The 27,377-nt window shown below is 42.0% G+C and overlaps 1 pseudogene; it reads left to right on the top strand.

Annotated features, from left to right (window-relative positions):
* Positions 1 to 23,306: 23,306 nt before the first annotated feature.
* On the top strand, positions 23,307 to 23,424 carry LOC126458978 (5S ribosomal RNA; annotated as a pseudogene).
* Positions 23,425 to 27,377: the final 3,953 nt, after the last annotated feature.

The following is a 27,377-nucleotide window of genomic DNA, read 5'->3' as shown; positions in this document are numbered from 1 at the left end:
TCCATCCGCTCGATACAATTTGAAACGAGGCTCCTCCGACCAGGCAACATGTCTCCAGTCATCAACATTCCAATGTCGGTGTTTATAGGACCGGGTCAAGCGTAAAGCTTTGTGTCGTGCAGTCATCTAGTGTATACGAGTGGGTCTTCACCTCCGAAAGCCCATATCGATGATGTTTCGTAGAAAGGTTCGCACGCTGACACTTGTACAAGGCTTAGCACTGAAATCTGCAGCAACTTGGGAAAGTGTTCCACTTCTGTCTCGTTGAACGGTTCTTTTCAGTCGTCGTTGCTCCCTTTCTTGCAGGATCTTTTTCCAGTCGCAGCGATTTCGGAGATTCGATGTTTTACCGTATTCCTGATACACACGGTACACTCGTGAAATGGTCCTACGGGAAAATCCCCACTTCATCGCTACCTCGGAGACGCTGTGTCCCGTCGCTCGTTCGCTAATTATAACACCACGTTCAAACTCACTGAAATCTTGATAACCTGCCATTGTAGCAGCAGCAACCGACCAAACAACTTGTCTTACATAGGCGTTACCGACTGCAGCTCCGTATTCTGCCTGTTTACATACCTCTGTATTTGAATACGCATGCCTATACCAGTTTATCTGGCGTTTCAGTACAAAACAGCTGATTTTCAATGTGCTAAACAGCACGTAACAGAAGCCGACTGGTGGCTAGTAGTGTGGTAAGTCGATATGCGGTTTTATCTCTTTTTCAAATGACGCAAATGCCGAGTGCATCGCCTGCCCGATGAGGCTTTCCCAGCAGTCAGTGGAGGGCGTAATTCAAGCCGGGTGAGGGGTCTGTTTTATTTGATGGTTTTGCCGTATTAGAACTCGGAGCCACTCAACCATATTACCGTTAACACAAACCAGCTTGTTTATACCAACATTCAGGGTGACCAGGTGTTGCCCTTTCTTCAACATGTTCGTGATGTGGACGCTCCTTACTTCCAAGCTGGCAATTGCTGTGTTCAAAGGTCTGCATGCGTACGTTCTTGTCTTAAGAATCAGTCAAACGTCCTAACATACCTCGACTTACCTCCAAAATTATTCATAAAAAATGTCTGACGCTATATGGATCAGCGAGTGAAGCGTAGCATCTACAACTACATCTACATATACATGGTTACTCTGAAATTCACACTTAAGTGTCTGGCAGAGGGTTCACCGAACCATTTTCATACTACTTCTCTACCATTCAACTCTCGAATGGCGAGTGGGAAAAAGGAACACCTAAATCTTTCCGCTCGAGCTCTGATTTCTCTTATTTTATTATAATGATCATTTCTCCCTACGTAGGTGGGTGCCAACAAAACATTTTCGCATTCGGAAGAGAAAGTTGGTGATTGAAAGTTATTAAATAGATCTCGCCGCAAAGAAAACCGCCGTTGTTTCAGTGACTGCCACCCTCAGCACGCGTATCATATCAGTGACACTCTCAACCCTATTGCGCGATAACACGAAACGAATTGCCCTTCTTTCTACTTTTTCGATGTCCTTTGTCAATCCTACCTGGTAAGGATCCCATACCGTGCAGCAATATTCCAACAGAGGACAGACAAGTGTAATGCAGGCTGTGCCTTTAGTGGGTTTGTCGCATCTTCTGTTTTGCCAACAAAGCGCCTTCTCCACAATATTATGTATATGGTCTTTCCAATTGAAGTTGCTCGTAATTGTAACTCCTAGGTATTTAGTCGAATTGACAGCCCTTTTATTTGTGCGATTTATCGTATACCCAAAATTTATCGGATTTCTTTCAGTACGCATGTGGATGACCTCGCACTTTTCTTTGTTCAGTATTAGTTGTCACTTTTCGCACCGTATAGAAATTCTCTCTAGATCATTTTGTAATTTGAAGTGATCGTCTGATGATTTTACTAGACGGTAAATTACAGCGTAATCTGCAAACATTGTAAGGGGGCTGCTCAGATTATCACTTAGATCATTTATATAAATCAGGAACAGCAGAGGGCCTATGACACTACCTTGCGGAACGCCAGATATCACTTCTGTTCTACTCGATGATTTACCGTCTATCACTACTCTGAGAGGAAATCACGAATCCAGTCACTCAACTGAGACGATACTCAATATGCACGCAATTTGATTAGCAGTCGCTTGTGAGGATCGGTATCAAAAGCCTTCTGGAAATCTAGGAAAATGGAATCGATCTGAGATCACTTGTCGACAGCCATCATCACTTCATGGGAATAAAGAGCTAGCTGTGTTGCACAAGAACGATATTTTCTGAATCCATGTTGGTTATGTATCGATAAGTCATTTTCTTCAAGGTGTTCTTAATGTTCGAGTACAGTATATGCTCCAAAATCGTACTGCAAATTGAGGTAATTGATATGGGTCTGTAATTCATTGGGTTACTCATATATCCTTTGTTGAATAATGGTGTGACCTGTAGTACCTTCCTTAGGAACAAACCTTTCGTCAAGTGAGCGGTTGTATATGATTGCTAAGAAAGGCGCTATTGTGTCTGCATACTCTTAAAGGAACCTCATTGGAATACCATCTGGACCGAAAGACTTGCCTTTCTTAAGTGATTTGAGTTGTTTCGCAACACCTAAGATATCTACTTTTATGTCACTCATGCTAACAGTGGTTCTGGTTTCCAACTCTGGAATATTTACTTCGTCTTCTTTCCTGAAGGAATTACGGAAAGCTGTATTTAGTAACTCCGCTTTAGTGGCACCATCGTCGGTAGCATTTGCATCGCTATCGCGCAGTGTCGGTGTTGACTGTTTTTTGCCACTGGTGTACTTTACATTCGACCAGAATCTCTTTGGGTTTTCTACCATATTTTGAGACAACATTTCATTGTGGAAACTATTAAAAGCATCTCGCATTGACGTCCGCATTAAATTCAAGCTTACGTGAAATTTAGCCAGTCTTGGGGATTTTGTGTTCTTCTGAACTTGGCATGCTTGTTTCGTTGCTTCTGCAACAGTGTTCTGAAGTGCTTTGTGTACCCGTCTCTTATTAACTTATTCAGTATGAATCGAATTATTGCTGTCGATACTGTATCTTTGAATTTGTTACATATCTGGTCTACACTTAAACCATTAGCTTGGAAGGAATTGAGACTCTCTTAGGAAGGCATCAAGAGAATTTTTTATCTGCTGTTTTAGATATATTTTGCGTTTATTTTTAGTGATTTTGGTTGATATTGTTTTGAGCCTCGCTACAATGACCTTGTGTTCACTAATGCCTGTATCCGTCATGACTCTCTCTATTATATCAGGATTATTTGTGGCTAAGAGGTCAAGTGTGTTATCGCAACCAATTATAATTCGTGTGGGCTCATGAACTAATAGTTCAAAGTAATTCTCAGAGAAAGCGCTTAGTACAATTTCGGAAGATGTTTTCTGTCTACTATCACCTTTAAACATGTATTTTTGCCAACAAATCGAGGGCAGACTGAAGTCTTCACCAATTATAACTGTATGAGTGGGGTACTTATTTGTAATGAGATACTTCTTTAAAGCGTCGAGCTATTATATCATCTGGGTCGGGGGTCGGTAGAAGGAGCCAGTTAGTATTTTGGTAGGATGTTGAGTATAACCCCTACCCAGGAACTAACTATTTCAACTTCACTTCAAGATAAACTACTACCAACAGACACAAACACACCACCACCTACCTTATTTAATCCATCCAGACAATATGGCAAATATAAAAGATCTAGTCGACAATAAATGGATGCATCTGGGCATGACATACGTGGAAAAACTTGCGTAGTCTCTTCATTGATGAATTATTGAAACTAGCAAGAGAGAGGCGGTGTTACGTGTCATTAGCGTGATGTCTCCTGTGGGGGGTTAAGCCTTTATCCGGTGCTATTATTTTACAGAGAATATCGCCCTCCCACAAATGAATGGAATGCTTTGATGATTCTCGTATTTTTTAAAGTGTAAGTAAATCACAAATCAACGAAGTATCAGGTGAAACAACAAATGTCCGTTGCTCTCTTTTACATCAAACTGATCATGTAACAAACAACGGATAACTGTACTCTGTCTTTTATTTGAACTTGTCAGAAGCTTACAGCCAATTTTTCATCTGGCACAGGCCATTTATAAAACAGAATAAACGTACATCCAGCACCAAATACATAGTTTCTCGATTGAAGCAGTGAAGGTGCCTAATCTGACGAATCAAATAGTTCTTCTGAAGTTAAGTGTATTAATAAAACACACTCGTCTACATTTCCTACAGTAGGCAGCTTTTTCTCGATATAAAATACGATTTACCTCTAGAATTTTACTTTCAGCAGTTAAATATCAATCTTCCTCCCTCTTTTACGTGTAATGCATTGCGAACAATTAACATACACACTATGTACACTGCTACCTTCGCCACACTTATCGTATGTAGTGGATTTCCAAATATAATGACAGCTATAGGAAATACGGGAACAAATGGTTATCATCGTGTTTGGAAAACCTTTAATCCAAAGCGTAATGTAGCCCACAATTTCCTATCGGTACTGGCCGATACTGAACGCCTTTATACTGCGTTTGGAGTAGTTTGTACGAAAATTAGCCATCACATTCCTCGGCTTTTGTGGAAGTATTAAGCGTGCAGTTACCTTTTCATGTTAGCTGTGTAGTGGAAATACAAAAATCTGTGTATGTGAAGGTTTCTGCATCACTTCATATTTTATGCGAAACACATTAAGCTTTCTTTCGTAGACACAGGAAACAAAATCATTCAGGTGACATTTTACAAAAAGTCATTTCCGCACATTCATTAATGTAGATTCAACAGCACAGTATAGATGGTCACAAAGTACCTAAAAATTCTGTGTGAACTACATTACCCACACCGTTGTGTAGTCACATTAAGAGTTCCTACATCAGAATCTACATATATTTTCTGCAAGCCACCCTGTGTACCAGTGTAACTTCACCTTTTCCTGTTCTCGTCGCATATGGTTCGCAGGAAGTACCACTGCTGGTAACCCTCTGTGTGAACTCAAATCTTCGTGGTCTTTTCGCAAGGTAAGTGCAGCAGATCGCAGTATATTGGTCGACCCTTCCAGGAATGTAGGACCTTGGAATTTTAAGAGTAGATCGCACTGTGATATAGAACTCCTCTCTTTCAGTATATGTCACTAGAGTTCTTACAGTATATCACTCAATCACATATTTTCATTATACGGAAATATGACTTTGTAAGGTACAACATACGAAATGTTATGTACAACATGATCAAAAACTATAATGCAAACAACTTCCAAAGACAATGTTCAACATTTTGAAACTTCAGTGGTTGCACCAAAATAGAACTATTTATCAAACACACACAGGTTGCTTAACGTAATGCGCAGCTGTAATTATAGATCACTGATTGCAAAGAAAAATTCAACCTCTCATCAAAATAAAATTATTTTTCAAAATACCTAATGTTTCTGAGCACACAACACATGTGTCATTACTGTTGTAACTTAATTTTCTATAAGATAAAAAGAAAAAAGAAAAAAAAGAAACCACATAGCTAGGATATTGGCACTGATAATAACACTTACGGATTAACCAGAATTTGTGGACACTTTAAGTTATTTGTCTGCATGATACTTTGGGAGCACAATGGAGCCTCGAACTGAATGTTCCCACTTCTACATTGTTTGTAATATTGATCAAAATAAACAAGACTTGCATAGAAGCACTACTGATATAACTTACAGGTTAAAACAACATTTGTCGATGACTGGATTTCGATATCTGTACCTCATTGTTCAAGAGACTCTACACCCCTAAATCAAAGTCAGTGTCCATGATATCACAAGCCACGTCGCCTTTACTATGACACGGTATTGACATACACGTGTCAGTGACCAAGACTGCATGATGTCACAATCAGTGCAGTTTATTACTAGGCACTGAAACATAGTGATGTTATGCAGTCAAGGTCAATGAGCCATAAGAGGTGTCAAGATGTCTTCGTAGTTAAAGGAGCGTGGCTTGTGACACTGCAAAACACCATGTATGAGAAAGAAATTTCATGTTCATTTGTATCTTAAATGAATCGAGACTCGGGCACTCCCTTGCGACACAATGCTAAATTTAGTTTGGCAATAGACTTACTTACGTCTTAATTGACTGGCCCTAGTAAAGCATTAGAATGTGAGGATTTGACTTAATATTATCATTTAAAGGAACTGGTTACGATAATGAACTCAAGATTTAAATAATATTGTGCTTTATTATCAAACACGTATGAATATAAATGCAGTGAAACACAATTTTGATGACAAGAACGTTAGAAAGATATTTCTTACTATAAATATTGCTAACCAGCGCTCTGAATTGACAGAGTCAGTGAAAGAGATGAAGCAGCATCGGATCTAATTCTGTGAGACCGGCGCAGTAGCCTGATCACAGTGATAGTTTGTCTGCAACCAACACTCAAGATACTACAGAATTGAAGACGCGCTGATATAGGAGCCAGTGCCAGCTGTCTTGCAAACGAACTGCTACGCCTTAGGTTCTCCTAATATGCTGGAGCTGTACGCGACGATTACGATAATGTCCTCTGAACTGAGAACAGGATGGAGACATAGCGACCCAACAACCTGAGAGCGCAGCTGCAATCTAGCTTCCACGTTTCTCGATCAACTCCTCCTTTCCGTTTCCTGGACACGACTCTTCTCGTACATATATTCCCATTGACACCCATTGGCCTTGTATTTCCACAGATTTCTTTCGGCGTTGTCTTCCTCTCGACTCACTTTTCCACATCTCTAAAGACGAAGGTTTCTTCTGTCCTCTTACCAATCCTCTAAAAGGTTGCCAGCGATGCCCAGCAGCGTAATTGTTTCACATACAAGATTTCGTGCCCAAACATTCCAGAACGCCAAGAGGCCAATGAATGAGATTTATTCTCCTCTTTCCTAGAAACCTTGGTGCCTGTGTTATGCCCCATGACGTTGCAACTAACATGCCAATCGGTGCTCATTCTACTATCAGATAGCCTCTCATTATGGGTCCCGTGAAAAACGCGAAGAGACCGCTTTGAGGTTAATAGCGGACTCTGCTAGAGTGGCCACCAGTGAAACAGGTCAAAGCAGTTTTAGAATTTTTTAGGAACTCCAGGTGATGTTTATCTCCCCAAGTTTAACTTCACAAGCACCTATTATCCACTGCAGTGTTCCCCTTTTTGGAGCGAATGCATTTTTGTTTGGCGGACTGCTGACTGTCACAAATGGACAATGGCTTGCCATTAGTGCTCCGCCTGCCCAAGTGACTCTATACTTTCATCCTCTCGGCAGGAGGCTGGCACCCCCGTGATAATCGACCCTGTTTCTGCAAACGGTCGGATTGACTCCCGTGGTCCGTTTCACATGTCTCATGCTCACAACATTTCTCTCTTCTACAGTAAGACCAGAAAGCAACTGAAAGTACCCAGCACCAACTTCGAATATAATAAAATTAGGAAGAGAGTGTGAACTCACCACATCCCCTCACTGTGACAATATGTTTCCTGTCAAGTTAATTCAACTCCACTCCATTTGCATAACTAAAGGTGACCAAAGACTAAAAAGAGTCTCGTTGAAGGACTTGTCGCGTTTCACCGTTACGAAGGGGATACTAACCTACACAAGTGTTACAACTCCATCTAAGCACATTGCTTGTTGGAATAAGTATTAACTTGCTGCCATCGAAAAGTCTCAACATCGCGACTAATCGCGTTAGCTTTTTGGAACAAGTCGGAGCCTGAAATCATTTTTCACTTTCAGGTATTTGTCTCTTTAGTGGAAGAATACCTGTAGGAAAAAATATTTTAGTTCTCGTGGGACGTTAGCAGTGTGTCAGAAAACCAAAGAAAACACAAAGTCTGTTAGTTCAATTTCAGCAGACGAGTGCACTATTCCGCCGCCCCCATCCCTCCCCTCTCCATTAACGTAATACTGTCTTCCTGGAAAATTCGACATTTACGTCCCATTGCTCTAATGGTCTGTGTGAATGTTGCCGTTTGAAAACCTTTTCGAAATTTCTTGACGTTCGTTACTGTCTCATCCCATTCCATTCTGTTTTGATAATCCATGTGGGAACGTCCTCATTTGAAACGCATTGTTAAAATTTTGACATTTTGATCGGTCCTGTTCCATTTCATTTTCATTGCCTGAGCATAAATGTTACCACACGAAATTAATTCTGGAGTTGTTTTCATGTTCCGTTCAGTTCAGTAGGATTCTTCCATTCCATTTGATTACAGGTTGACCACTATTACCCTAGATACATACCGTCAGCTACTGGTGCTAGAATTTAGTTTAAGGACCCGGTAGCTGACACTTGCAGTATATATACGCTGTGAGCTAGGGCCAGTAATAGTTAGGGTAATGGGTGAGACACTGATATTTAGTTGAAACGGAAAGAGGCAATAACGTTCAGTTGATGCGGTGACTGCCATTTACATAGATAAGGTCATGAATTAAGATTATCAGCGGAAGATAGCAAACGTTTTGTACTGAAAGGTGAAGTTAATACCCCAGCATTTGGGTCACTATAACAATTAGCAAAGATTTTGACAAATAATATAGCCAGTTCCGACATGCAGAAAACGTTGTTTACTTTCGTGCAAAGATCAAACTATTAACGCCAAAAGTGCACTTTATCAAGTAAATTATATCAGTAGTGCCGATAAGTGAGCCACGCTTATTTTGAGAACAATACAGACAATACAGGCGTAAAAATATTTAATTTGAGGCTCCATTGTGACCTGCAAAGTGAGGTACAGATATCGAACTTCAGTTTAGTCTATATAACTTTTATCATTAGTCCTTTTATGTTAGACATATCTTATAAAAATATTAAATTACGAGAGATCTGTAACAGAAATCCTTATGTATTTTGGTGTTTTTTTTCTTGGACCAGGAATATTAGACGAATATCTGTACGAGAAAAATCAAAATATTTTGAATTCCTTCAGAGGTACACAAACATTTCCTCAAGTCTGCAGCGTGTCGGGATTGCCCCAGACACCTGCGTAATATCAACAAGCTTTTTAACAGGGTAACAGAAACAGCATGAAATATAGGCAGAATGAAATTCCTGTTCTAATAAAGTACGTAGCACACTTTATTATCTTAACAATCATCAAAATACATACACAGGATGCTTTTTGAAAATGATCAAGTTGGAAAAAAATAAACTAACATCTGATTTAATGAAACCTGAAGCCCTATTGATACATATTCAAATGGTTCTATTAAGTTTATTGTAGGATCTCTATTTTTAAAGCCATGAATTCCAGACCTTTTGGTAATTTTATTGAAATTGTGCTCAAGGCCTAGTTTTTCAGTAAGGCTACAGGCAAATCGCTGCAACTCAACCAGGGAAATGACATATAACAATTGTGCCAGTGTAGTCATGTGGCTGACTAATCCTTGTTCTTGTTCGAGAATAAAACATATTTTCTTCACAAAAAAGTAGCTTTATTGTGTGAATTCTATTTTAATCGATAATAAACTATAATTTTCATATGTTCAGCTCCTTTGATACGCTGTTCAATGATATCCTTTACTTCACTAAACTTAATGCCATTTATTGTTTTTTCAGTCGTAGATGAACTGAAGACTGTTTTTCTTTTACTTGTTCTCACCATTAGAAAATAGATACAAGACGCTAATTATAAAAACCTTTTTCTGAAGCTTATACCATGGAGAAAAATCGACGTCCTTTCGACATTGCCCTACATTCGTCTGCCGATATTACCACATTCAAATATTATTGCAGAGACTAGATTTCTTTGCTGTTGTTCGAAAAGTTAAAAAACCGTGCAAAAATTTGCGCTATAAAACATACTGTCTACTTAAAGTTATTGCCTTCAAAAAGTTCTGGAATGCTTATTCAGTTTAAAGTAAATCAAAAGTAATATCCAAATGCAATAAAAATTAATGTTTAGTGCCACATCTTTCAGAAAAATTCATTGCCCATGCACCATATTTCTGACAACGTCTGCTAAGCTGGATCCCTGTCTCCCACTCTTCACAACACTGTTCAGCTGAGAAATTGTCTGTTGCAGGGTGTCCTGGGAAAGTGTCCCTGAGTCCAAAATTAAATATCTAGAAAACTATGATCGATACGCAAGTGCAACGAAAGGTGTGTTTATTAAGAAAACTGGAAGAGTTCCATGCAAAATTTTCGAAATCCGAAAGCTGCTAACAGATGGCACTGTACACTGTGCAGCTCGTGCAATATCTGTTTGCATAATTAATTTCGTCCTGCCGTTCGGAATGACCGCGCAGTTTGAGGCGCCATGTCACGAACTGAGCGGCCCCTCCCACTGGAGGTTCGAGTCCTCCTTCTGGCATGGGTGTGTGTGTTGTTTTTAGCATAAGTTTGTTTAAGTAGGGGTTCAAATGGCTCTGACCACTATGGGACTTAACAGCTGAGGTCATCAGTTCCCTAGAACTTAGAATACTTACACCTAACTAACCTAAGGACATCACACACAACCACGCCGGAGGAAGGATTCGAACCTGCAACCCTAGCGGTCGCGCGATTTCCGACTGAAGCGCCTAGAACCGCTCGGCCACACCGCCTGGCTACGTAGGAGTCTAGGGACCGATGACCTCAGCAGTGTGGCCCCTTAGGAGTTCACACTCATTAAAAAATTTTTGAATATCGTCCTCTGCAAACAGTCTTAACAGTCACAACAAAATCTTTTGGAAATGTCCACCACTGCGCAAACTAACAGTGAAATTTTCCATCACATCCTGTAGTGTCTCCAAGAAACGGATTCAGATGTCACACAAATCGCTGACCCTATCTCCATCAGCGTGCTGGGATGGTTCCGGTACACAATGTCTTCCCATGTGCCACGAAAAGAAGTCGCAAGGGGTCAGGCCGGCGCTGGTGAATTTGCAGTAATCCAAGGCAGTGACTATTGCCGAAGTATTCATCAAAAAGGCGGAACACCTGTTCGATGACATGCGGTGTGGGCCCATCTTACATGAACAAGCCGGTGATTAGCCGATCTTCCAACGCTAGCTGTGTGGCGACAAGTCGTTCGAAAATTGCAACGTAATGTTCACTAGAGATCTTTTCGGCGTGGAAAAAGATCCAGTAATGTCTCTGCTGCATACGGCAGCCTAAAGATTAAATTTGGGAGAATACACTTATTACTCTTCACACAAATGGGATTTTAGAAATCCCCGAATCGCCAGTTTTGTTTAGTCACGATTCCATCCAAGACCAAGTGTGCTTCACCTGTGAACAAGATGCAGCTAACATCAGATCATTCACGATCAGTCAATGTGATCTCTCTGTTCCATAGCTCCTACAGGTGTGACCTGATGGCTTTGGATTTTGAATAGAACTTATAGAACATAGCTTTTTTTATCTGCTGGAACTCCTTAAACTAGACTCCGCTGCAATTTTTCGGACAGATTTTCTTAAAATTTTCTGAATAATTCTAGAAAGCGTGGCGAGATTTCCGAGAGAAACTGCAGTTTGCCTGTGACCAATAGTCCCCGCAAAATCATCAGCCACGCTTTGGCGGTAAGCTTCCTGGTCCTCGGAACATTAAATCGTGTTTGAAAATTGTGCCTTGCTGCCGTAGGACTGTGTTCTAAACCAGGGAAACATGATGTCATCCTCTTTGTTCGGTACGCTGTCCTCCATTCGTGCTTCACTGGGGGAACCAAGTTCCATGGAACTGATGGATTGATTGCACTCGTCTATCGATCTTAGTTTTAGATATTTAATTCTGAAATCAGAGAATCCTTCGCTCGACATCCTGCAAGTCGCTGTTCTCCTGGCCTCCTGAAACTGGTAGCTCCTGGGATGGTGAGCGCCGGCCGAAGTGGCCGTGCGGTTAAAGGCGCTGCAGTCTGGAACCGCAAGACCGCTACGGTCGCAGGTTCGAATCCTGCCTCGGGCATGGATGTTTGTGATGTCCTTAGGTTAGTTAGGTTTAACTAGTTCTAAGTTCTAGGGGACTAATGACCTCAGCAGTTGAGTCCCATAGTGCTCAGAGCCATTTGAACCATTTGAACCATTTGGGATGGTGAGCTGCCCTAAAAGACGGATAAGTCAGCAACGATCAACAGCATGAGAATGCAGGACGCAAGAGAAACCACTGCATTATTCATAGGCGATTTGCACAAACAGGACATGTGGCTCGTCATTGAAAAAGTGTCATGATGCTCTCCACTGGCGAAATATTCCTAGTTAGTCCTCCACTCGGATCTCTGGAGGGAGGGGGGACTGCCCGAGGGTAGGTAACCACGAGAGAAAGATGCAATAACGAACGAAACGGTATCATTCTATGAAGTCGGGACGTGAAATGTCTAACTTTGAAAGTGGTAGGGAAGTTAGACAACCTAAAAACGGAAATGCTAATAAGGCTCAATCTACAGGGTGGTTCATTGATCGTGACCGGGCTAAATATCTCACGAAATAAGCGTCAAACGAAAAAACTACAAAGACGGAAACTTGTCTAGGTTGAAGGAGCAAACCAGATGGCGCTATGGTTGGCCCGCTAGATGGCGCTGCCATAGGTCAAACGGATATCAACTGCATTTTTAAGAATAGGAACCCTTATTTTTTATTACGTATTCGTGTAGTACGTAAAGAAATATAAATGCTTTAGTTGGACCACTTTTTTCGCTTGGTGATAGATGGCGCTGTAATAGTCACAAACATATGGCCCACAATTTTAGACGAACAGTTGGTAACATGTAGGTTTTTTAAGTTAAAATACAGAACGTAGGTACGTTTGAGCATTTTATTTCGGTTGATCCAATGTGATACATGCACCTTTGTGAACTTATTATTTCTGAGAACGCATGCTGTTACAACGTGATTACCTGTAAATACCACATTAATGCAATAAATGCTCAAAATGATGTCCGTCAACCTCAATGCATTTGGCAATACGTGTAACGACATTCTTCTCATCAGCGAGTAGTTCGCCTTCCGTCATGTTCTCACATGCATTGACAATGCGCATGTTATCAGGCGTTGATGTTGGATCACGATAGCAAATATCCTTCAACTTTCCCCACAGAAGGAAATCCGGGGGACGTCAGTTCCGGTGAACGTGAGGGCCATTACATGGTGCCTCGACGACCAATCGACCTGTCATGATATGCTATTCAATACCGCTTGAACCGCACGCGAGCTATGTGCCGGACATCCATCATGTTGGAAGTACATTGCCATTCTGTCATGCAGTGAAACATCTTGTAGTAACATCGGTAGAACATTACGTAGGAAATCAGCATACATTGCACCATTTAGATTGCCATTGATAAAATGGGGGTGAACTATCCTTCCTTCCATAATGACGCACCATACGTTAACCCACCAAGGTCGCTGATGTTCCACTTGTCGCAGCCATCGTGGATTTTCCGTTGCCCAACAGTGCATATTATGCCGGTTTACGTTACCGCTGTTGGTGAATGACGCTTCGTCGCTAAATGCAACGCGTGCAAAAAATCTGTCATCGTCCCGTAATTTCTCTTGTGCCAGTGGCAGAACTGTACACGACGTTCAAAGTCGTCGCCATGCAATTCCTGGTGCTTAGAAATATGGTACGGGTGCACTCGATGTTGATGTAGCATTCTCAACACCGACGTTTTTGAGATTCCCGATTCTCGCAAAATTTGTCTCCTACTGATGTGCGGATTAACCGCGACAGCAGCTAAAACACCTACTTGGGCATCATCATTTGTTGCAGTTCGTGGTTGACGTTCTACGTGTGGCTGAACACTTCCTGTTTCCTTAAATAACGTAACTGTGCGGCGAACCCCCCGGACACTTGGATGATGTCGTCCAGGATACCGAACAGTATACATAGCACACACCCGTTGGGCATTTTGATCACAATAGCCATACATCAACACGGTATCGACCTTTCCGCAAACGGTTCATTTGAACACGGGTAATGTATCACGAAGCAAATACCGTCCGCACTGGCGGAATGTTACGTGATACCACGTACTTATACGTTTGTGACTATTACAGCGCCACCTATCACAAAACGAAAGAAGTGGTCCAACTAAAACATTCATATTTCTTTACGTACTACACTAATATGTAATAAAAAATGGGCGTTCCTGTTTAAAAAAAACGCAGTTGATATCCGTTTTACCTATGGCAGCGCCATCTAGCGGGCCAACCATAGCGCCATCTGGTTTCCCCCTTCAATCTAGAGGTGTTTCGTTCTTTGTAGTTTTTTCGTTTGATGCTTATTTCGTGATATATTTGGCCTGGTCACTATCAGTGGACCACCCTGTATATGTAATGGGTGTCAGTGCAGAGAAATGGAAAGAAGATAAGGATTTTTGGTGTAATGAATGTAGGGTAATATCAACAGCAGCAGAAAATGGTGCAACGGGAATAGGATTTGTTGTCATAAAAAGGTAGGGCGCAGAATGTTTTATTTCGAATAGCTCAGTGATGGAAGATTCTCATCAAAATCGACATCAAACGAATACTGACAACAATAGATTTACGTGGTTATGAAACAATCAGAAGCTGACGGGATTAGAACAAAGTGAAGATTCTGAATGGGTAATTCAGTAAGTAAAGTAAGATGAAGATCTGATAACCATGGGGGATTCGAGTGCTATTGTAGACGAACGCGTAGAAGAAAGAGTTGTTTGAGAATGTGGGTTTGGTAGTAGGAATGAGAGAGAAGAAAGTATTATTGAGTTCTGGAACAAATTTTAGCTGATAATAGCGAATACTCTGTTTAAGGGTATACATGGAGAAGACCTGGAGACACTGGATGATTCCAGCTGCCTTACATCACGTTCAGACAGAGATTCCGAAATAAGATATTGTAATGTAAGGTATATACAGACTCAGATCACAATTTAATAATGATGAAGACTGAAAAACGATGAAAGAAAAATTGTGGAAGGAAGTGGGATACTGGAGTATTGAAAAAGGATGAAACACGCTTGAAGTTCGCTAAAAATGTGGATATTACGATAAGGAATAACACAGTGGGCAGTTCACTTGAATAGGAGAGGACATATCTGACAAAGGCAATCACAGATATCGGAAAGACAAACGTAGGTACTATAGCTGCGAAGAAACCTTGGGTAACATAGGACATATTTCAGATAATAGAAGAAAGATGGAAGTACAAAAATGGTCAAGAAAAGGTAGGAATACAGCATAAAATGGTATGAAGCGCAGTGAAGCCAAGGCGAAATGGCAGCAGGAAAAATGTGAAGAAATAGGTAAGGAAATGATTATCGTAAGGACTGACACAGCAGATAAAAAAGGCAAAACAACCTTCGGTGAAATTTATAGCAGAGGGAGCAACATTAAGAATACCACGGGAATTCCAGTGTTAAACCCAGAAGAGAGTAGCGGGTTGATAGGAAGAGTACCTTGAAGGGCTGTAAGAGGGGGAGGAATTGTATGATGACAAGGTAGACGAAGAAATTGCAGTTGATATGGAAGAGACAGAAGTTCAAATGTCAGCAGCCAGAATGTAAAAGGGCTTTGGGAGACTTGAGATCAAATAAGGCAGAAGGAGTAGATAACATTATTGGAGTTTCTAAAATCATTGGGTGAAGTGACAACCAAACGACTATTCAAGTTGACGTGTAGAATCAACGAGAGACATTCGGGAAAATGTGATCCACATAATTTCGAAGATAGCAAGAGATGACAAGTGAGGAACTATCGCACAATCAGCGTAACAATTCATACATCGAAGTAGCTGATTACAATAATGTAGCGATGGCAGTGCGTTTTTAATAGCGATTGTAGTTTCAAAAAGGCGAGGCTTAATGCCCAAAGGGATTTTGTTCCGGTGCTCTCGTCAGCAGTTTTAAGGCATCTGATACTCGACAGAGAACCTTTCTCGTATAACGAAAATAAGAGCAGAGATTGTGGCGCCGTAACTGAAAGGAAAAGTGAGCGCGTTCGGCTTGACAAAACGGAGCCGCGACAAGTGCGCCCGTGTTGCAGCGGCGCACCGCCTCCGGGGAGGCCGTGTCTCTTCTGCTCGGCGGCAAACAGCCGGCCTCCGCGGCTGATAAACATTGCATGGCCGTACACGGCACTCGCAGGACCAGTAGCGGCGCATTCATTTACACGCCACGCCACGCCACGCCACGCGAAGGGACACCAAGTGTATGTGCCGGCGAGTGGGCCGCCCCGTGAGTTGTTGGCGGATAACGCACTACCCGCAGCACCGCGGGGGCGGCGTGAACGGGCCGTATAGCGCAGCTGCCGCCGCGGGTTACGGCCGGCTACACCTGTTCCGCGCGCTACAACGCCACGCTGCGCGCCGTGCCAGCTTCAGTTAGCAGTAAATAAGGCCGTCTTAACAATTTGCCCCACCTGGAACTCAGAAAAGCAGGAAGAACAACCGGTAGCGCCCTCCTTTGTCACCGAGAGCACATTCGCTGACGGGGCTGTTGCTTCATTCACGTATTGCTTATACAATTTGACCAAGATTGAGGCGGTACTGCCCAATATTAGTTCTTAAAAAGTTTTATTTAATACCAGAAAATGCAGGGTACGGCAGCGAAACTTGTTTATTTGAATGGAGCGCACTGGAAGGAGGCGTGGTACAGCATGCGACGGCTCTACAATTATTTGTACTACACGCTAGGGATACGAGGTGCATGCGCCGTAGCAAGCCGCGCTACTGACGTCAGAACGAACCCAATCAGCGCTCAGTAGCCCGCAATTGTCACAACCTATTGCGACGTAATTGCGTTTATGAGCGAAAACAAAGTTGTTTACAGAAACGTGAGTTCTTACTAGGCTATTGAGTTAGCTCTTAAGTGAAAAATAATGGTTTGCTGTGGGATTGTCACTTGTAATAATCACAGCTCACAAGTAAAATAGAAATTAAGTTTCATATATTTTCTGAAAACAATGAGACGAAACGAAGATGTATAGTGGCTTGTAAATGTACAGATTCATTCCCAACTGAAAAATCATGTGTCTGCTCAATACATTTCACTGATTCGAATTATGAAAGGGGTTTGGAAAATGAAGTATTTAATATTCCTTCGAAACGAAACTAGAAGACTGATGCTGTTCCAAGTCAAAATCTGCCATCATGTGGTACAGATTTAGAGCGTAGTGATGTGGCTAATAACGAGCTACCATAAATAAGTAGAAAATAGATCTATTTTAAAGGTAAGACTAATGAAGAAACTGCTACATACAAAATGATAACCACCAAAAGAAACACTGTTGCAAATGAAACACTGCGTGCTCGCGCCAACGTTTAGAAATAATGGATGAAGAATAAAACACCTTAGGCAAGGGGTGTCCAACCCGCGGGCAGTGGTCCGCGTGCGAAGCAAAACATGAAGTAAGTATCTTTCAAATGCTCAGTGTGTTAGTGTCTAGCATATTATGATGTGCGACCCACAAATTCTTATCTTCATCTAACGTGGCCTATGTAAAATAAAGTGCTGGACACCGCTGCCTTAGGCAAAAGAATGCAGATTTACAGAATCGTTTCTCTAGATGCAACGTTGAGTACTGAAATAAAAACAAAGTTGAGAGAGTGATTCATGGCTCTTCTTCAGACAGTTAATAATTGGTGTCCTAATTGGGCATCTAAAGATATTGGAAAGACTACGACTTTTCGTTGCCTGTCTGATAAAGGGCTATCTTTTACGAAGGTGGTATTGCAATATCCACCTCCTATTGAAGTCATTATTCAAAGAAAACACAGGCAATACAGCGTTCCACCAGGCTCTACTTGATTTACGCTTTGGTGTTTAGAAAACTCAATTGAAGTTATTAATAAAATTTGAAAATGACGTAGTACTTAGCTTTGGCGAAACGAAAGTAAACAGTCATTTATGTTATGGCCAGGTAGAGGAGATTGTAAGAGGACCACTCAATAATGCTCAGAAGGTTGGTAGGAAAGTGGATGTGATATGGGACCATCAAACTGAATGCTACATATGACAATTCACGATTCGAAAATCCATCTAATCTAGACAGTAAAGCACGGGTTTTTTGTGATATGCCTCATGCCTTACAATTTTTACGGTATCGTCAGTGAACCGTGGATTTATTTTCAAAGAATATTCTCAAGAATTTCTCTTATTTACTAGCGATTCATCAAGAACATTAACACATTTAGTTACACTATGTGAGCGTGGAAGTAGTCGCCAGGGAGTAACTGATGAAATCATAAGCAAATTCCTTTTTAACAAATGGTAATTTATTCACTTTAATGGTGCCTAAAGCATTTTTAAAAAGAAACAGATTTAAAATTATATTCAGAAAGCACCCTCTAAATATCAAGTTACAATTTATTCAGAGGCAGAAAGAAACAAATTTTTGACTGTATGAGCTTTCGAGCTGAGAACCTTGCGCTCCATTTTGACATGGACGTAGCTACGACCGCTCACAACAACATCTCAAAGACTACACTGGTGCAAATCTGCAACACACCAGATTACTTTAAACTAAAAGTTTTAACAATTCACCCAACCACACAAACTATGCACCCCGTAGGAGGAATGGAAATGGTGCAAAACACTAAAATTAAAATATTAACTTTGCCACCGAAGGTGCAACTTGATTTTAACTTCTAAGAAAGTCTTACGGTGAAAGAGTGGCAACTTTTTTATACTAAAATGACCATTTAAATAAAAGCCCATGAAATGCAATCTTATATAAAATTATACAAGGTTGGCCAAACAAGTTAACATGCTCTACAGTACACAGATCCCGCCTCTCAAGATGATAGGTAAGATTCAAGAATTAGGCCGTTACACTCCAAGCAATAAATTCGTTAACACACCGAATCCGACAAACATAACAGAGGCAGCTACTACCGTACGGCAGATTGATAGGGAGATTACCGAACAACTCGAACCACAGGTTGCTCTAACCCTCCCCCCCCCCCCCCCCCCCCCCCTGCTCCACAAGGGAAAAACGGACCAATTCATAAATAACCACCTTCCCGCGAGTGGGCAAACGGAGAAGAATGGTGGGACGACCCCAAAAGAAAGTGCCTCACAAATTCGGACGAGAGACAGACTAGCAAGCTGGGGACGAGACACTGACTCAGACTAACCGACTGGCGAGCTCTTAGCACCCCTTAGACGCACGTGAACAGTAACCTTTCCCCTTTTCCCACCAGAGGGAGACACCAAACCTGCGATTGCCACAGCGGCGCCACCGCCAGAAACGGAGGGCGACTGCTTCACACTACGCGCTACGGCGCGCTCATCAAAACAGCAATTTTTACAACATCTCAGTCAGCTTGACAATGATTATCGACCAAAATCTAGTATTTTGCTCTCAAAAGAACCGTTCATTAAGTATGTTGATCTTCAAAACAATGGCATAGGTTTACAACATGCCCATAAGGTAACTATAAAAATGGAGCTTAGTAATAATAACAATCCTAGTTATGATAGTAATACACAAAAATATTTAAAATCTCGATTACATTCATATCTGCGTATGAGTTAAGAATGTGTGCGCCCTGTGCCTATAAGCTTGAGTGCAATGCGGCGTGGAGAGAGGGTACATGCTCAAGTCACAGTTCACAGCCCGCTTGCGTGAGCCCTACCATGTATTCTAGTATCCGGGATTTGCACCGCCTGCCACAGTAGCGACAATGCTTTAACCGAAGGGACACATTTTTTCGCAGAGGCTTACTCTTCTACCGGCTGGTCAGCAGTCACGGCACAGCGTGCGATTCGTGCACGAACGTTGATATCCCACCCGCATTCTTCATCTTGAACGGTGTCGATTGTTTCGTCAGTAGTCACTAGCAGGGCAACTGGAAATGAGCAAAACATAAGTATGGGTGTACCATGGCCCGTGCGGCCACCACAAAACTTCGAAGCAGTAACTCACCTAATGTCGTGATTTATTGGTTCAAATGGCTCTGAGCACTATGGGACTCAACTGCTGAGGTCATTAGTCCCCTAGAACTTAGAACTAGTTAAACCTAACTAACCTAAGGACATCACAAACATCCATGCCCGAGGCAGGATTCGAACCTGCGACCGTAGCGGTCTTGCGGTTCCAGACTGCAGCGCCTTTAACCGCACGGCCACTTCGGCCGGCCGTGATTTATTCGGCACGTTGACACCCAGCTACTGTTTCTATTTCTGATCGTTCTGCGAGGCGAGTTACTCTCTATGGCGTCGATTTCAACCCATAAAACTTAGGTGATGTGCAAGAACAAAATGTATGTGAAGAGTTTCATGTAAAGTTGCCTCACAATCAGCTAGTGTTCTTCACTGGTGTCTCACACTTTCATATCTCTAGGTACATGACGAAACAAAATATAGGCTACTGGAGTGTCAACAGTCCTAGAGAAATGCATGAGAGGCTTCTTTATTCATATCGTGGAACTCTTAGCATTGTTGAGAGTAGGTACCTTTTGAACACACCTAGACTATGAATGTGAGTTCCCAGAGATTTTTCAACCTGATTAACAGCTACTTTTGCGTAGCCTTGAAGCAATAGATGTTCCAGCAAGATGGGTGTAAGACTCATACAGGCCGAACAACGATGCGTGTTTCCGTCTAAAAAATTGGCGGGTCTCGATATCTACATCAGCATCTACATCCATACTCCGCAAGCCACCTGAAGTTGTGTGGCGGAGGGTACCTTAAGCACCACTATCGGTTCTCCCTTCTATTCCAGTCTCATATTGTTCGTGGAAAGAAAGATTGTCGGTATGCCTCTGTGTGGGCTCTAATCTCTCTGATTTTATCGTCATGGTCTCTTTTGCGAGATATACGTAGGTGAAGGTATGCTCTCGAAACTTCAACAATAGCCCGTACCGAGCTACTGAGTGTCTCTCTTGCAGAGTCTTCCACTGGAGTTTATCTATCATCTCCGTAACGCTTTCGCGATTACTAAATGATCCTGTAACGAAGCGCGCTGCTCTCCGTCGGATCTTCTCTCTCTCTTCTATCAACCCTATCTGGTACGGATCCCACACCGGTGAGTAGTATTCAAGCAGTGGGCGATTAAGTGTACTGTAACCTAATTCCCTTGTTTTCGGACTGCATTTCCTTAGAATTCTTCCAATGAATCTCGGTCTGGCATCTGATTTACCAATGATTAATATTATATGGTCATTCCATTTTAAATCACTCCTAATGACTACTCCCAGATAATTTATGGAATTAACTGCTTCCAGTTGCTGACCTGCTATATTGTAGCTAAATGATGAAAGATCTTTCTCTATATGTATTTGCAGCACATTGCACTTGTCTACATTTAGATTCAATTACTATTCCCTGCACCATGCGTCAATTCGATGCAGATCCTCCTGCATTTCAGTACAATTTTCCATTGTTACAACCTCTCGATATACTACAGCATCATCCGCAAAAAGCCTCAGTAAACTTCCGATGTTATCCACAAGGTAATTTATATATATTGTGAATAGTAATGGTCCTACGACACTCCCCTGCGGCACACCTGAAATCACTCTTAGTTAGGAAGACTTATCTCCATTGAGAATGACATGCTGCGTTCTGTTATCTAGGAACTCTTCAATCCAATGACACAATTGGTCTGATAATCCATATACTCTTACTTTGTTCATTAAACGACTGTGGGGAACTGTATCAAACGCCTTGCGGAAGTCAAGAAACACGGCATCTACCTGTGAACCCGTGTCCTTGGCCCTCTGAGTCTCGTAGACGAATAGCGCGAGCTGAGTTTCACACGATCGTCTTTTTCGAAACCCATGCTGATTCCTACAGAGTAGATTTCTAGTCTCCAGAAAAGTCATTATACTCGAACATAATACTTGTTCCAAAATTCTACAACTCATCGACGTTAGAGATATACGTCTATAGTTCTGCACTCCTGTTCGACGTCCCTTCTTGAAAACGTGGATGACCTGTGCCATTTTCCAATCTTTTGGAGCGCTACGCTCTTCTAGAGACCTGCGGTACACCGCTGCAAGAAGGGGGGCAAGTTCATTCTCGTACTCTGTGTAAAACCGAACCGGTTTCCGATCAGGGATGACTTCCTTGGCCGGTGCGTCTTCCTGATTTAGCCCGTTGCTCCTTGTTTTGGGGAAATACAGTATTCATTGCTTCTAAGTGTCGATTAGAGCTACCGAATTCCAATAAATCGTTTTTAAAACAAAAAGGGGAATATATATATATATATATATATATATATATATATATATATATATATATATATATATATATGTATGTATGTATGTGTGTGTGTGTGTGCGTGTGTGTTTTATTCACTTTTCAAATCGTAGATTTCATTGCCACAGCCAGTATTTTTACACCATGTCTTGACAATGATCGCCCAGCACGCCTATGCATTTTTGTACTCTTGTAACCGCAAATCATTTTAAACAGTACTGGACATCGATCGTCTCTACACTCCGTCTCATGCTTTTTTCAGTTATACCACATTTTCGGAGTTATTCTCGTAAAGTTTTTCTTTTAAATATCTCTCAAGATGAGACACAAGGAGTCAAGTCCAGAGAACAACGTGACCCCAAAAATTTGTTTACTGTGCGTTCTTTTGTGAATACTTCACGAATACGAGATACCGATTGGCGACACGTATGGGGCACCCTTCTGTACCGGTCGTCTACGCAGTGTAGATGGTTTTATGAATTTTTAGTGTTATTCCTAAATTTTTTCACTCAAGTTTACGTCTGCAATATTCGAGTACAATTAGTTGTTTCCTACGTGTCGAGTAGAATCATCGCCTCAGTAGGGGCTATTTGTTCCTGTAAAATGCACTGACCAACAAGTCCATACGCAACACTTTTCAACAGACAGTGAGGAGCGCTGGAGAAAAGTCGCGTGTTAGCTGCAGAATGCACCAGGAGTTCGCTCAAATATACGTAGGACGCTTGCTCCAGCCTCCAGTTGAGCACGACGAGAACCCTCTCCTTTGTCTGTCCATTGTTCTCGGTCTTTGTTCCGACACATAAGCGACATCCATGAACAGCTCTACTGGCCAATGGGCTGGTGCGCTCAGCTTCATTATGTGCGGTAGCATATAACGAATGAAATTTAAAAAATTTCGTTTTACCCCTTCAAAAGCCCATATCCTCATTCATACTGACCAAGATCCACTGCAGCTACACACCTCTATCTTGCTGGAAAAAACCTGAACTGCTGAGAGTAGAAATGTGCAAAATTTGGAGGCAAAAAAGAACACCAGGCAGGTAATTCTGCTACCAGGAACCAAGCACACTTTTTTTTTTTTTTTTTTTTTTTTGTAGTGAAGAGGAACTTGAGGAACTATAATCACAATTTTTGATGGACCATTACGGATTGGTCTGGTTATTCACATTGTTGGGAAGTGAAACCCGCCAACGGCCTTGCCGCAGTGGTAGCACCGGTTCCCGTTAGATAACTGAAGTTAAGCGCTGTCGGGCAGGGCTAGATGTTGGATGGGTGACCATCCGGTCTGCCGTGCGTTGTTGGCAAGCGAGGTGCACTCAGCCCTTGTGAGGCAAACTGAGGAGCTACTTAATGGAGAAGTAGCGGCTTCGGTGTCGGAAACTGACATACGGCGGGAGAGTAGTGTGCTGATCACGTGCCCCTCCATATCCACATCCAGTGACGCCTGTGGGCTGAAGATGACACGGCGGCTGGTAGGAACCGTTGAGCCTTCAAGGCCTGTTCGGCGGAGTTAAGTTTAGTTTAAGAAGGTGAAACCAAACTAACTGTTAGCTATGCACAATCCCTTTAAGCAATCACTCGCAATATGCAGGAACACTAGAATTCGGAAATTTAACATATCTTCCTAAATGAACCAACACGCAGGTAAGTTTAAACTACACACATACAGTTTCATTCACAGAATACCGCAAAATATTACTTTGAATAACTCAGAGAAGTAACGAAAGACGCTCACATCACTTTTCAGAAAGAAGAAACGACTGAAGCTGTGACTGTCACCCGCGCCAGAGGGTGATCGAAGGATCAGGTGTGCGGGAAACACGGAATGTGAAATGTTGGGTGCTTTACAGTTTGTATGTATTTGATCTTCTTGTGAAACATCAGCAGCATTCCAAAATTATTTATTTGCCAGATGTGTATTCGGGCACTTAGCGGATCATATACTAAATGAAACGACGCGTAAAGTATAAAATCTTTACTATGATTAAAAATAATGTTATGACATTTACACACAACCATCTATGTATGGTATGAATGTAGGTGTACCGCACTGATGTAGATATCCACAATACATCGCATTGGTGATGAACTACACCTCAGTGAGTTTGAACGAGGTCCTGTAATAGGCCTACGAGAAGCAAGACGTTCCTTCTTCGATACTACGGAGAGACTTAGCAGGAATGTAGCCATTGTACATGACTGGTAGCAGCGGTGGTCACGAGGGATGTACGGGGCAAGAAGATCGTGGTTGCGTGGAACGAGAGGGAACACCATGGTGTTCGGTGTATGGTTCTGGGACATCGTACCGCATTGTAGCACTTGACACAACGAACCGCTAAAGATACGTTACTTCAGAGGTAGGTCCGAGCCAGACGCCCTGTTGTGTGCATTCGAGTGACCACAAACCACAGCCATTTGCTACTTCAGTGGCGTGAAGCGCGAGCTCAGTGGAAGGCAGGGTGCAGATCTGTTGTGTTTTCTGATGAAGGCTGGTTCTGCCTCGATGCCAGTGATGGCCGTGTGAGGGCCTGTAGCCAATCTGTCTGCGCGCCAGACGTACTGAACCTACGCTTGGAATTATTTTCTGGTAGTCTGGAGAGCGATTTCGTATGATGGCTGGAGCACTCTTGTGGTTATCCTAAGCTCCATGGCTGCAAACTTGTACAGCAGTCTGATGACAGGAGCTGTGGTGGCATTCATGACAACTTATCACAGAATGAACAGAACAAGTTTAACCTGAAAGCTTACTTTGATGTATTCAGAGATCTACTAGTCTGAACAGCGTGGACCACCCCAGCTGATTGGCGTGTGCCGGCCACCGGCGACGAGGAGACTGGGCCGTCCTCCTTTAACCCAGCCACAGGAAAAAAAGGAAGTCATACACAGAAGCCATGACATATTCGCCATCGATACCACATTCTAATAAGACAGGGCATACTGCATTTTAATTTTCATACTTTTTATACTTGCATTCATAAAAGATTGTATGTTACCAAACCAGGCTAAGGGCTGTATTGTATAGTATTTGGGCTTCCTGTGGATTTCAAGTATGAGTTCAGTTTCACATATAGCATATCAGGATGTGTTTTTAATGTCAGACGCTCATTTAGCCAAAGGAAAAATTTTTAACTAGAGACAGTGCATACTGCATTTTTATCTTTATATCGGCGGCACTGGTTTACTATGTACTCTAGCTAAAGTGCCCTCTGCTGGAATTAGGTTCTTGTATAAATACCTGACGCAATCTCAGTGTTATCAGCACGTACGACGTACTCACATGTTTCGATGATTTTTTATCAGAGTATTTTAACGGTATGTATGGCTGCTATACACGGCTATAAATATTTTATATTTTTATATTTCATGCATCATTAACACTTGTACAGATTTAGTTTTAACTCACTGAATGTGGTCGCTTACACAATATTTATATTTACAACAGATCTGTAGATGGCGGTAAGCCGAAACCGGCAATAAAGTGTAAAGAAATCTGTGTGATCAAGGGGGACTTGTGAAAATAAAACTCATGATAATATTCCAGGGGGTGTTTTCCAACATGATAACTCTCACCCACACTTCGCTGTTGTAATCCAAGAGTCTGGAACCACGCGACCGCTACGGTCGCAGGTTCGAATCCTGCCTCGGGCATGGATGTGTGTGATGTCCTTAGGTTAGTTAGGTTTAAGTAGTTCTAAGTTCTAGGGGACTGATGACCTCAGATGTTAAGTCCCATAGTGGTCAGAACCATTTGAACCATTTTTTGTAATCCAACATGTTCCACAGAGTGTCAACATGCTGTCCCGGCCTCACCAGATCTGTCTGCAGTCGAGCATATGTAGGACATCATCGGATGACAACTATAGCGTCATTCGCAAATAGCATTATCCGTCCCTGTAGTGACCGACCAAGTGCAACTGGCACAAAAAATGTCATACGGCACCTGTAAAACATAACGCATGCACGTTTGCATGCTTGCATTCAACATTCTGACGGTTACGCCGGTTACTAAAGTACCATCATTTCACATTTGCCGTGGCTTATTTCGTGCTTATCTTTAAATGTTAAGCACTTAAATATTTTACCTAGACGAATGTTTTCCAAAACTTTCATTACTTTACATTAATTACTTTTTGGTGTTGTGATATTTTTTTCCGCCAGTGTACATTCCCGAATACCGATCTGGCAAGTAAATGCTTTTGAAATGCAGCTCATGGAGCACAACAAGATGTCTTTCATCGGAAACAGTAAAGTCACGTATGGGGTATGTGGCGAGGCCGCTTTTACCTTGGACATACTGCATTATCCGTTATTATCTCATAGTATCCACAATCAGGTTCAAATCGGAAAGGAGGGACATCAATGAAGTTCATCAGCACTCAAAGCACTTTTATTACGTACACCAACGTACAGACAGAACAGAGTGCTGCTATTTACACGAACGTATAATATTGCAAAGTATTCAACTCTTAGGAATGCAAGAAATTTAGAGAACCTTCTAGAAATGAGAAATACTAACTAACAAATATCTGCTGCTGATTAAATCTGAACTGACGGTCCGTCGTACAGGATCCAGATGGCAATGAAAAGATACCTTTTATGCAGTTGCGCCTGATAACTTGTCCAGCTGAGCGAATGTAGCTAATTAATCGCACAGAAGAATGCAGATGCGACTGATGGCTGCAAACAGCGGCTAAACACGGATAAAGCAGACTTTTGAGTAACTGTAGCGGCAACAGTCTGGATGACTGATGTGGTCATTGTTATGTTGGTACTATGAACAGATAACCGAAAGGAAATTACAGTCGTTACTTATCTGCTCTATGCTTTTAAGTTGTTTGCATCCTATTCGTTGAAATGATCCGTAGGTGAAGTAGTATCCCATTCGTGTTTCTGAGCGAGGGCTATTCACATTTATCATCAGACGAAAAATTGGCGTTTCTGGACGCCTTGCATTCCTTTAACAAACCTCACTAGTATTCAGCACACTCGGCTGTGGGGTGGGATGCAGGACCAAAGGGGGTAACAACAACAGCATTAACTTTCGACCTGGGATTCACAGTCATGTAGAAATTTATAAAAGACATCATATTTACGCCAGTGACTGTAACACTTTCTTCATTTCACGATTGCAATTTCAGCCATAGGCCATTATCAAGTGCAGATTTTTGTGGCTTTATGTGTCAACTCGTTTTAAGTTGACATGGCATAAAGCCACAAAAATCTGCACTTGATAATGGCCTATGGCTGAAATTGCAGT

The sequence above is a fragment of the Schistocerca serialis genome, chromosome 2 (genome assembly GCF_023864345.2).
Source record: "Schistocerca serialis cubense isolate TAMUIC-IGC-003099 chromosome 2, iqSchSeri2.2, whole genome shotgun sequence".
NCBI lineage: Eukaryota > Metazoa > Arthropoda > Insecta > Orthoptera > Acrididae > Schistocerca > Schistocerca serialis.
Note: the sequence above shows the minus strand (reverse complement) of the source record. Positions and strands in the feature narration are given on the sequence as shown.